General features: G+C 39.9%; 1 pseudogene; it reads left to right on the top strand.

Annotated features, from left to right (window-relative positions):
• Positions 1 to 2,132: 2,132 nt before the first annotated feature.
• Tuba1b-ps2 (tubulin, alpha 1B, pseudogene 2) lies at positions 2,133 to 3,064 on the top strand (annotated as a pseudogene).
• The last annotated feature ends 9,883 nt before the right edge of the window (positions 3,065 to 12,947 follow it).

Raw genomic sequence — 12,947 nt, 5'->3', positions numbered from 1 at the left:
CAAGTTCTGTTTCAGCATTTCAGAAAAAGTTGGGTTGATCTTGAGAACTTCAGCATTTCTAACATGGTCATAATAGTTAAAATAGAAATGTTTGTATCCCTGTCACTGAGAAATGTACAAAAATAGATAATCAAGATATGGTGCTACGTACTCTAATGACCACAGGAGTTAGAAATCAAGGAGAAACAGTGACAATTCAACTGTGTGTTTTGTTTTGTTTTGTTTTTAGAATATAAAAACCTCAGAAAGATCCAAATCTATCATATTATGATATGATTCTCAATACAAGCTGTAGAGATTTGTATGTATTACTATATGGCTTCTGATTTCAATTATACTTTAATTTGATATATTCATAGCATAACTTTGTATCCCTGAATTAATAATATGACTTCTGTTCCCCTTATCTCAAACCAGAGGGCTGGACATTTTGATCACGAGTGTCTCTTCTAGTGGTATCATTGTCACTCTGAATAATTAAATCACATTCCACATGTACAGCAATCTGATTGAAAGAGGATTCATTTGAAAATTCATTATGAAAATCAGAGCTAGGATGCCACTGTGTAACATGGAAAATAGCCACACAGAATAAAGCCTATGAGCTGGATATGAGAAGCATTAAGATTAATACCAGTGAGATTTTATGAGTTGTCCCTTGACAGTGGCTCTTAAATGAAAAGATCTTGTTAACACTCTAGGCCCAATTCAAGGCACAGTCAGCAAATAAAGAAATTAGCTTTCAGGAAAGAACCTGTTGTTTGTGAGACTAACTCATAATCATTTATTTAATTAAAAATAACAACTCGCTGCCATTTGTAGCTAAGAACATAACTTAAAGATGTATTTTAAAAGGTAACTATTTAAAATTGTGCTATATATGAAAATACTTCATTGTCTATATTTAATATTTCATTCATAGTAAATTAAAAAGGGAAATAAAATAGATGCTGCTTACTCTTGTGAAGTACTGGGAAGTTAGCCTCTTCCCTAATACTGTTACTCTAGGGCGGCCCACTTTTTATGAGATAATCTAAACATTCTATACAAGACACCTCAAGAAAAACAATCGGCCATTGGGGACACAAATGAACCATGTTTAGCTGTGACTTTCAGGAAAGCTTGTCCGTTGTTATGACAAAAAGAAACTACTTCATGGGAATGGATTCATCATTCCTCGTGAGATCATGATACTGAAAGGCAGGGAGATAGATATGGGTATAGAAGAATATTGATAAGGGTGGTCCTCCAAGGAACTCTGAACCCTTCAGCAACTCTGAGGAAAGGATAATGAGAAACAGCAGGCTAGCAAGGTCCCTGTTCCTGTTGTAGCAGATTTCTCCTACTTACCTTAAACATGTGTCTACTTTCTCTTTTCATAAAGAGAATTTGTAAATTCTAATTCCGTGTGGCCTTCCAGTTGAAGTATTGTATCTACTGTACTCCACATAGCTTGGTATGGAACAGTGACTAATATGGCCTGTTCCTCTTCCCTATGAAGGAAATATAAGGGTGATGAAACTCTGAAGAGCCTAGATTACAACATTCTTTGAATAGTAAGAGATTTCCAAAATGTTTATCCATGGGAAACGGGAAGTCAGGTGACCTAAATGACAGGAAATAGAGGGCCTAAACATGTCTGGAAGAGAAAAAACAAGGAATAACAGCACTTACCAAATGGATAAATGGTCAAAGTCAAGATAGAAATAAAAACTTATGAGAAAATGCTAAAACTTAATACACAATAATGCTTCAAAGAAATGTGTACCTACTACTAGTCCATGCTACATTTCAACAGACACACATTAGACATCCATGGACCTAGGGATCTAGGAATGAATCGAAGTTAATTTCTAGTTCTTCAAAAACATGTATTTGTGTGTACACACATGTCTATGACCCTGACTGTGTATTTGTTAATACGTGTACTTGTCTATATGTCCATGCAGGTGCATGTGCACCTTGATACATATGTATAGAGATTTGTTGATAGTAGTGGCTGGCATCTTCCTTAATCACTCTGCGCATAATCTTTTCAGAGTATTTAGTTAACTCGCAAGTTGGCTAACCAATGCACAGGTCTCCAGGGCTTGTTGGTTTTCCACAGCTTTAGTGGGGGAACCGGCTCTGGGTTCACCTCCCTGCTGATGGAGCGGCTCTCTGTCGATTACAGAAAGAAGTCCAACCTGGAGTTCTCCATTTACCAACCCACCAGATTTCTACTGCTGTGGTTGAGCCAAGCAATTCCATCCTCACCACCCACACCACCCTGGAGCACTCTGATTATGCCTTCATGGTTGATAAGGAGGCCATCTATGACATCTATCACAGAAACCTGGACATCAAGCGCCCAACCTACACTAACCTTAACTGCCTTATTAGCCAGACTGTATCTTCCATCACTGCTTCCCTCAGATTTGGTGGGGCCCTAAATGTTGATCTGACAGAATTCCAGACCAACCTCGTGCCCTACCCTTGCAATCCACTCGCAATCCACTTGGCCAATTATGCCTCTGTCATCTCTGCTGAGAAAGCCTACCATGAGCAGCTTTCTGTAACACAGATCACCAATGCCTGCTTTGAGCCAGCCAACCAGATGGTGAAATGTGACCCTTGTCATGGTAAATAAGTGGCTTGCTGCTTGCTGTACCATGGTGATGTGATTCCCAAAGATGTCAATGCTGCCATTGCCACCATCAAGACCAAGCGCAGCATCCAGCTTGTGGACTGGTGCCCCACTGGCTTCAAGGTTGGCATTAATTACCAATTTCCCACTGTGGTACCTGGTGGTGACCTGGCCAAGGTCCAGAGAGCTGTGTGTATGCTGAGCAACACCACAGCCATTGCTGAGGCCTGGGCTCGCCTATGTCACAAGTTTGATCTGATGTACGCCAAGGGTGCCTTTGTGCACTGGTATGTGGATGAGGTCATGGAACAGGAGGAGTTCTCTGAGGCCCGTGAGGACATGGCTGCCCTAGAGAAGGATTATGAGGAGGTTAGTATGGATTCTGTTGAAGGTGAAGGTCAAGAAGAAGCCCCTGTGTCATGTCAAACTCAAAACTAGCTCCAGGCATTGATGCCTTTGTGCTGCTTCCGTTCTGTGAGCGTGTCTTTTCCATGTGTATCTCTGAGTTTTCCATGATGTCTCAAAGTAAAAGCTTTAGGAAAAGAAAGAAAAAAAACTAGTTGGTTTTGTGTAGGTGTGTGGATCTGCATTCACACATGTATGCACATGAATGCAAGAGCCTATGGAGGTTAGAAGGCAGCATTAAATATCTTAAAACTTGATTTATATGTAATTGTGAGTCACTAAGTGAGTGCTGGAAATTGAACCTGTGTCTTTTAGAAGAGAAATAAGTGCTCTCCCCAGCCCTTTTCCACATTATTTTTAAGACAGAGTCTCTCACTGACCCTGGAATTCGCTTAACAGTCTAGGCTAAATGGCCAGCAAGTCTTAGGAGGGTTCTTACCTGTCTCTAAAATTCTAGGATTACAGATGTACCCAGCATTTTGCATGGATACTAAACATCAAAACACAGGTCCTCATGCTACATGGAAAGCACTTCACTGACTTCAATCATTTCCACATGGACCCCAAATTAGAGATTTTAAAACACATTAGATTTTATAACATTAAAGTAGTAATATTTTAAGGGTCTATTTTTATATTCTTGTTGGTAGCCATTCATAGGTAATGGTAGATTTTTGTATAGATATTATTTACATAGTCATTGCGGTCACTCACTTACCACTCTGCCTCCTACCTTTACCTAATGTCTGAAACATAACAAATACCTGTTGAATTATTCCTTCTTGCTGAAAATGGTACCATGTTAATGAAGTGTGCTCAATACTAAGTCCAAGTAAATTAGAAATCTGCTCCTTTCTTGTTTTAAATTTGAAGAAATTGCCCACTTTTCTTATTAATACCCCACAACCTATAAACCAATGTATTCTTTGAATATATATGCTGCCTAGCAGTACTTGTTTTATAGTAAACAACAGACTTTAGTGGCAAACATATGTAAAATTTTATATACGGCTCTATTTAAACAACATTTTATAGTAAACAAAAATTTTAATAAGGCTGTACACACAGGTAATATTACAAATTCCATATTGGCCTTAGATTCAATTACATGTATTATTTCATTTAACACAATGTTTAGCATTCATTATGTGGCAAGTAATGGGATCTTACAACATAGACAGAAGAGAACAAGTCCATTGGCTTCTTAGTGATTTAATGGGTTAAGAACGTGTGCAACAGAAGGAGTAGTTATTTAAGATGAGGCCTGATGGTTGACCTACATGGACCTGGACATTAGAGTGAAGGGACAGAGAAGTAGGCAAAGAACTGGAGATACATTTTTTAAAGTAAGACAGCATTGTTGAAGTGTTCCAAAATACTTCAGAATTTTGTTTTCAAATAGGTAGATAATAGAGGAATGGCCCTAGAAATTGATGTTGAAAGCTATGTATATGATAGTACACACATTATAGGCATCACTCCCCAAAGAAACCTAAGAGGGAGCTAGTACTCATTTTCCTAAGAACTAGTAAGAAATGTGAGTCCTGTTATTAGCAAACACCTAGGAACTTGAAGCCCCTTTGAGATGAGCTTGTGATGGAGAGAAGTCCTCTCATTCACCTCTAAGGAGAGAGTACCCAGAGACTGGGAGACCTGACCAGTAGATCTGACCACTTTTACATCCATACGTCCTTTTGAGAAGGAATGATTTTTATTGAATTAGTAGAGGGTGAATGGGGCACGTGCTCCACAGTGCAGATTGCAGTTGGAAATTTAAGGAAAACTTGAAAACATCAGTTCTCTCCTTCTACCGTGTGGGCCCCAATGTTCTAACTCAGTCCTCTTGCTTGTTAGAAAGTATCTTCACCTACTGAGGCATCTCGTCAGCTGTGTTCTATATCTTAACAATTATTTACTATCTTGCCATGAATCTTGAATCACTTTTTATCAATTTTTCTTAAGATCTATAGCTTATATAATTTTGAAGGAACTTATCTTCCAGTCTTTTGACAATCCTCAATATTATCCTGGAAGTCCTTTGACCAAGGAGTTAAACAGTCAAGATAAGCTAGGGAAAGCGCTGATTTGGCATGCTCGCACCCACCCCTCCCCTTCCATCACGTCCTGCTTTGTTCCAGACCGAGGACCAGTGAGCGACTTCGCAGATGCAGGAAGAATTCTACATGCAAACATCTTAAGTTAGAGAAACTAATTCAGTTTGTTAAAGCATCATCTTTGGCTTCCCAAACAAGCAGAATTAGAAGAAATCCAAAATAACACTGAGGTTGAGAACTTACAAAGTAGGAATGGACGTGGGAAAATACTTTATTTCTCATATTGTATTTCCTAACTCCTCCTGATGAGACTGCAACCAAGTTCTGCTGACATTTCTGGAATGACTGGCTAAACAACCATGATAAAATAAAGCAGTCTGGACTCTGAACAATCCCACACTGGGCAACATTGCCTTGAAATTGCTAACGCAGAAGGCACATCTATATACACTGACTCTGAGCCACAGCAGAACTAAAGGGTGGATCTCAGTGAAATCATTTGTTACATGAAAGTAAAATGGAATCAAACCTCCATACTTTAAAAAGCTCTTCTTACAATGTGAGTCTGAAATTTCCTGTGATGGTTTGCATATGCTTGACCAGGGAGGGGCACTATTAGAAGGTGTGGCCTTGTTGGAGAAACTGTGTCACTGTCCGGGTAGGCTTGAAGACCCTCCTCCTAGCTGCCTGGGGATGCTCAGTCTGCTCCTGGCTTCCTTCAGATAAAGATGTAGAACCCTCAGCTCCTCTTGCACTTGCACCATGCCTGCCTGGATGCTGCCATGGTCCTGCCTTGATGATAATGGACTGAACCTCTGAACCTGTAAGTCAGCCCCAATTAAACGTTGTTCTTTATAAAACTTACATTGGTCACAGTGTCTGTTCACAGCAATAAGACCCTAACTGAGACATGCTCCCTATTGGCTCCTGTTTTGCTTGTTCCCGACTGGTGGCACTCCTTTTGGGGACAAGGAAGCCACTAAAAGCATGCATTTAATGGTCATTAGCCCAGCCGCTGTTACTGGCTGCTAGCTGCATCCTCATTTATTCCTAATGTCACTCTGCTACAGCCACAGTTGCTTGCTAACCATAATGTCTCCGAAACCGAGAGCGCAGATCAACCTTTCCTCTCGCATTGATTCTATCAAGTATTTTGGTCACTGCTACAAGAGCAGCTTGTCTAAGAAGATAGATAGAAGGAGAGAACACCTTAGAATTCCAGAGTTGATAACATAAAAACTATCCCAGGTCACTTTGTTAATTCAACAATTTCACTGAAAGTGTTGCTCTACGACAGAGATCATTTACAACCTGATCTAGCAAGGGCAGGAAAAACACAATGTGTACTTCATAAGAGGTAAAAGTCCTTTCCTTAAATATTATAAACAACAATTTGCCTACTTTATAAGGAACAAGAAAAGAACAGTTTAAAAGTTTCTAATGCAAAGAAAATTGTAATACTCAAATGAGATAAAAGAACCAATTACCTGGTTTTAACCATTACAGATAATAAGCCAGTTGAATATCATACCATATATCTCTTGTAAACATGGGGCAAGTATTATACGTTATTAAGCACTTTTAAAGAGAAAAACAAAATTACAAACAAAAATACAGCAATAAGCCATGTTAAAAGTAGGCTTAGATAGTTTTCAAACAACGTTCTAGAATAAATCCAACAAGAACCGTGGAAGAAGCATCACTGTTTCTTTTGTAACGGACTAGAATCTGAACTTTATGGCACTTAAGCATAAAGAGCTAATGATAGAAGGCAGGAAATAATCAAACTCAGAGCTGAAGTCAACCAAGTAGAAATAAAAAGGACTATACAAAGAATCAACAAAACCAGGAGTTGGTTCTTTGAGAAAATCAACAAGATAGATAAACCCTTAGCCAGACTAACCAAAGATCAGCATTCCATCCTAAAACAAAAGGATATACCTTCTTCTCATCACCTCATGGAACCTTCTCCAAAGTTGATCATATAATCTGTCACAAAACAGGCTTCAACAGATACAGGGAGATAGAAATAATCCCATGTATCCTATCAGATCACCACGCACTAAGACTGGTCTTCAATAAGAACTAATGAGGGGGCTCCCAGACCCGGTGAGAGAGAGACCCAACCGCCTGGTCAGGTGGGCACTCCTGAGGCTGCAGAGCGGAAGAGACCACCAACACTGCTCACCCCTGCCCACATCCCTGGCCCAAGAGGAAACTGTATAAGGCCTCTGGGCTCCCGTGGGGGAGGGCCCAGGAGCGGCAGGACCCCTGCCACAGACACCGCCGGACCCTGAAGGAAACAGACCGGATAAACAGTTCTCTGCACCCAAATCCCGTGGGAGGGAGAGCTAAACCTTCAGAGAGGCAGACAAGCCTGGGAAACCAGAAGAGACTGCTCCCTGCACACACATCTCGGACGCCAGAGGAAAAAGCCAAAGACCATCTGGAACCCTGGTGCACTGAAGCTCCCGGAAGGGGCAGCACAGGTCTTCCTGGTTGCTGCCGCTGCAGAGAGCCCCTGGACAGCACCCCACGAGCAAACCTGAGCCTCGGGACCACAGGTAAGACCAAATTTTCTGCTGCAAGAAAGCTGCCTGGTGAACTCAAGACACAGGCCCACAGGAACAGCTGAAGACCTGTAGAGAGGAAAAACTACACGCCCGAAAGCAGAACACTCTGTCCCCATAACTGACTGAAAGAGAGGAAAACAGGTCTACAGCACTCCTGACACACAGGCTTATAGGACAGTCTAGCCACTGTCAGAAATAGCAGAACAAAGTAACACTAGAGATAATCTGATGGCGAGAGGCAAGCGCAGGAACCCAAGCAACAGAAACAAAGACTACATGCCATCATCGGAGCCCAATTCTCCCACCAAAACAAACATGGAATATCCAAACACACCAGAAAAGCAAGATCTAGTTTCAAAATCATATTTGATCATGATGCTGGAGGACTTCAAGAAAGACATGAACACACTTAGGGAAACACAGGAAAACATTAATAAACAAGTAGAAGCCTACAGAGAGGAATCGCAAAAATCCCTGAAAGGATTCCAGGAAAACACAATCAAACAGTTGAAGGAATTAAAAATGGAAATAGAAGCAATCAAGAAAGAACACATGGAAACAACCCTGGATATAGAAAACCAAAAGAAGAGACAAGGAGCTGTAGATACAAGCTTCACCAACAGAATACAAGAGATGGAAGAGAGAATCTCAGGAGCAGAAGATTCCATAAAAATCATTGACTCAACTGTCAAAGATAATGTAAAGCGGAAAAAGCTACTGGTCCAAAACATACAGGAAATCCAGGACTCAATGAGAAGATCAAACCTAAGGATAATAGGTATAGAAGAGAGTGAAGACTCCCAGCTCAAAGGACCAGTAAATATCTTCAACAAAACCATAGAAGAAAACTTCCCTAACCTAAAAAAAGAGATACCCATAGACATACAGGAAGCCTACAGAACTCCAAATAGATTGGACCAGAAAAGAAACACCTCCCGTCACATAATTGTCAAAACACCAAACGCACAAAATAAAGAAAGAATATTAAAAGCAGTAAGGGAAAAAGGTCAAGTAACATATAAAGGGAGACCTATCAGAATCACACCAGACTTCTCGCCAGAAACTATGAAGGCCAGAAGATCCTGGACTGATGTTATACAGACCCTAAGAGAACACAAATGCCAGCCCAGATTACTGTATCCAGCAAAACTCTCAATTAACATTGATGGAGAAACCAAGATATTCCATGACAAAACCAAATTTACACAATATCTTTCTACAAATCCAGCACTACAAAGGATAATAAATGGTAAAGCCCAACATAAGGAGGCAAGCTATACCCTAGAAGAAGCAAGAAACTAATCGTCTTGGCAACAAAACGAAGAGAATGAAAGCACACAAACATAACCTCACATCCAAATATGAATATAATGGGAAGCAATAATCACTATTCCTTAATATCTCTCAATATCAATGGCCTCAACTCCCCAATAAAAAGACATAGATTAACAAACTGGATACGCAACGAGGACCCTGCATTCTGCTGCCTACAGGAAACACACCTCAGAGACAAAGACAGACACTACCTCAGAGTGAAAGGCTGGAAAACAACTTTCCAAGCAAATGGTCAGAAGAAGCAAGCTGGAGTAGCCATTCTAATATCAAATAAAATCAATTTCCAACTAAAAGTCATCAAAAAAGATAAGGAAGGACACTTCATATTCATCAAAGGAAAAATCAACCAAGATGAACTCTCAATCCTAAATATCTATGCCCCAAATACAAGGGCACCTACATATGTAAAAGAAACCTTACTAAAGCTCAAAACACACATTGCACCTCACACAATAATAGTGGGAGATTTCAACACCCCACTCTCATCAATGGACAGATCATGGAAACAGAAATTAAACAGTGATGTAGACAGACTAAGAGAAGTCATGAGCCAAATGGACCTAACGGATATTTATAGAACATTCTATCCTAAAGCAAAAGGATATACCTTCTTCTCAGCTCCTCATGGTACTTTCTCCAAAATTGACCATATAATTGGTCAAAAAACGGGCCTCAACAGGTACAGAAAGAGAGAAATAATCCCATGCGTGCTATCGGACCACCACGGCCTAAAACTGGTCTTCAATAACAATAAGGGAAGAATGCCCACATATACGTGGAAATTGAACAATGCTCTACTCAATGATAACCTGGTCAAGGAAGAAATAAAGAAAGAAATTAAAAACTTTTTAGAATTTAATGAAAATGAAGATACAACATACTCAAACTTATGGGACACAATGAAAGCTGTGCTAAGAGGAAAACTCATAGCGCTGAGTGCCTGCAGAAAGAAACAGGAAAGAGCATATGTCAGCAGCTTGACAGCACACCTAAAAGCTCTAGAACAAAAAGAAGCAAATACACCCAGGAGGAGTAGAAGGCAGGAAATAATCAAACTCAGAGCTGAAATCAACCAAGTAGAAGCAAAAAGGACCATAGAAAGAATCAACAGAACCAAAAGTTGGTTCTTTGAGAAAATCAACAAGATAGATAAACCCTTAGCCAGACTAACGAGAGGACACAGAGAGTGTGTCCAAATTAACAAAATCAGAAATGAAAAGGGAGACATAACTACAGATTCGGAGGAAATTCAAAAAATCATCAGATCTTACTATAAAAACCTATATTCAACAAAATTTGAAAATCTGCAGGAAATGGACAATTTCCTAGACAGATACCAGGTATCGAAGTTAAATCAGGAACAGATAAACCAGTTAAACAACCCCATAACTCCTAAGGAAATAGAAGCAGTCATTAAAGGTCTCCCAACCAAAAAGAGCCCAGGTCCAGACGGGTTTAGTGCAGAATTCTATCAAACCTTCATAGAAGACCTCATACCAATATTATCCAAACTATTCCACAAAATTGAAACAGATGGAGCCCTACCGAATTCCTTCTATGAAGCCACAATTACTCTTATACCTAAACCACACAAAGACACAACAAAGAAAGAGAACTTCAGACCAATTTCCCTTATGAATATCGACGCAAAAATACTCAATAAAATTCTGGCAAACCGAATTCAAGAGCACATCAAAACAATCATCCACCATGATCAAGTAGGCTTCATCCCAGGCATGCAGGGATGGTTTAATATACGGAAAACCATCAACGTGATCCATTATATAAACAAACTGAAAGAACAGAACCACATGATCATTTCATTAGATGCTGAGAAAGCATTTGACAAAATTCAACACCCCTTCATGATAAAAGTCCTGGAAAGAATAGGAATTCAAGGCCCATACCTAAACATAGTAAAAGCCATATACAGCAAACCAGTTGCTAACATTAAACTAAATGGAGAGAAACTTGAAGCAATCCCACTAAAATCAGGGACTAGACAAGGCTGCCCACTCTCTCCCTACTTATTCAATATAGTTCTTGAAGTTCTAGCCAGAGCAATCAGACAACAAAAGGAGATCAAAGGGATACAGATCGGAAAAGAAGAGGTCAAAATATCACTATTTGCAGATGACATGATAGTATATTTAAGTGATCCCAAAAGTTCCACCAGAGAACTACTAAAGCTGATGAACAACTTCAGCAAAGTGGCTGGGTATAAAATTAACTCAAATAAATCAGTTGCCTTCCTCTATACAAAAGAGAAACAAGCCGAGAAAGAAATTAGGGAAACGACACCCTTCATAATAGACCCAAATAATATAAAGTACCTCGGTGTGACTTTAACCAAGCAAGTAAAAGATCTGTACAATAAGAACTTCAAGACACTGAGGAAAGAAATTGAAGAAGACCTCAGAAGATGGAAAGATCTCCCATGCTCATGGATTGGCAGGATTAATATGGTAAAAATGGCCATTTTACCAAAAGCAATCTACAGATTCAATGCAATCCCCATCAAAATACCAATCCAATTCTTCAAAGAGTTAGACAGAACAATTTGCAAATTCATCTGGAATAACAAAAAACCCAGGATAGCTAAAGCTATCCTCAACAATAAAAGGACTTCAGGGGGAATCACTATCCCTGAACTCAAGCAGTATTACAGAGCAATAGTGATAAAAACTGCATGGTATTGGTACAGAGACAGACAGATAGACCAATGGAATAGAATTGAAGACCCAGAAATGAACCCACACACCTATGGTCACTTGATTTTTGACAAAGGAGCCAAAACCATCCAATGGAAAAAAGATAGCATTTTCAGCAAATGGTGCTGGTTCAACTGGAGGGCAACATGTAGAAGAATGCAGATCGACCCATCCTTATCACCCTGTACAAAGCTTAAGTCCAAGTGGATCAAGGACCTCCACATCAAACCAGACACACTCAAACTAATAGAAGAAAAACTAGGGAAGCATCTGGAACACATGGGCACTGGAAAAAATTTCCTGAACAAAACACCAATGGCTTATGCTCTAAGATCAAGAATCGACAAATGGGATCTCATAAAACTGCAAAGCTTCTGTAAGGCAAAGGACACTGTGGTTAGGACAAAACGGGAACCAACAGATTGGGAAAAGATCTTTACCAATCCTACAACAGATAGAGGCCTTATTTCCAAAATATACAAAGAACTCAAGAAGTTAGACCGCAGGGAAACAAATAACCCTATTAAAAAATGGGGTTCAGAGCTAAACAAAGAATTCACAGCTGAGGAATGCCGAATGGCTGAGAAACACCTAAAGAAATGTTCAACATCTTTAGTCATAAGGGAAATGCAAATCAAAACAACCCTGAGATTTCACCTCACACCAGTGCGATTGGCTAAGATCAAAAACTCAGGTGACAGCAGATGCTGGCGAGGATGTGGAGAAAGAGGAACACTCCTCCATTGTTGGTGGGATTGCAGACTGGTAAAACCATTCTGGAAATCAGTCTGGAGGTTCCTCAGAAAATTGGACATTGAACTGCCTGAGGATCCAGCTATACCTCTCTTGGGCATATACCCAAAAGATGCCTCAACATATAAAAGAGACACGTGCTCCACTATGTTCATCGCAGCCTTATTTATAATAGCCAGAAAATGGAAAGAACCCAGATGCCCTTCAACAGAGGAATGGATACAGAAAATGTGGTACATCTACACAATGGAATATTACTCAGCTATCAAAAACAATGAGTTTATGAAATTCGTAGGCAAATGGTTCGAACTGGAAAATATCATCCTGAGTGAGCTAACCCAATCACAGAAAGACATACATGGTATGCACTCATTGATAAGTGGCTATTAGCCCAAATGCTTGAATTACCCTAGATGCCTAGAGCAAATGAAACTCAAGACGGATGATCAAAATGTGAATGCTTCACTCCTTGTTTAAATGAGGAAAAAGA

Source organism: Rattus norvegicus, chromosome 4 (assembly GCF_021556685.1).
Source record: "Rattus norvegicus strain SHRSP/BbbUtx chromosome 4, alternate assembly SHRSP_T2T, whole genome shotgun sequence".
Classification (NCBI taxonomy): domain Eukaryota; kingdom Metazoa; phylum Chordata; class Mammalia; order Rodentia; family Muridae; genus Rattus; species Rattus norvegicus.
The sequence above is the reverse complement of the archived record's forward strand: the minus strand, read 5'-3'. Positions and strand labels throughout refer to the sequence as shown.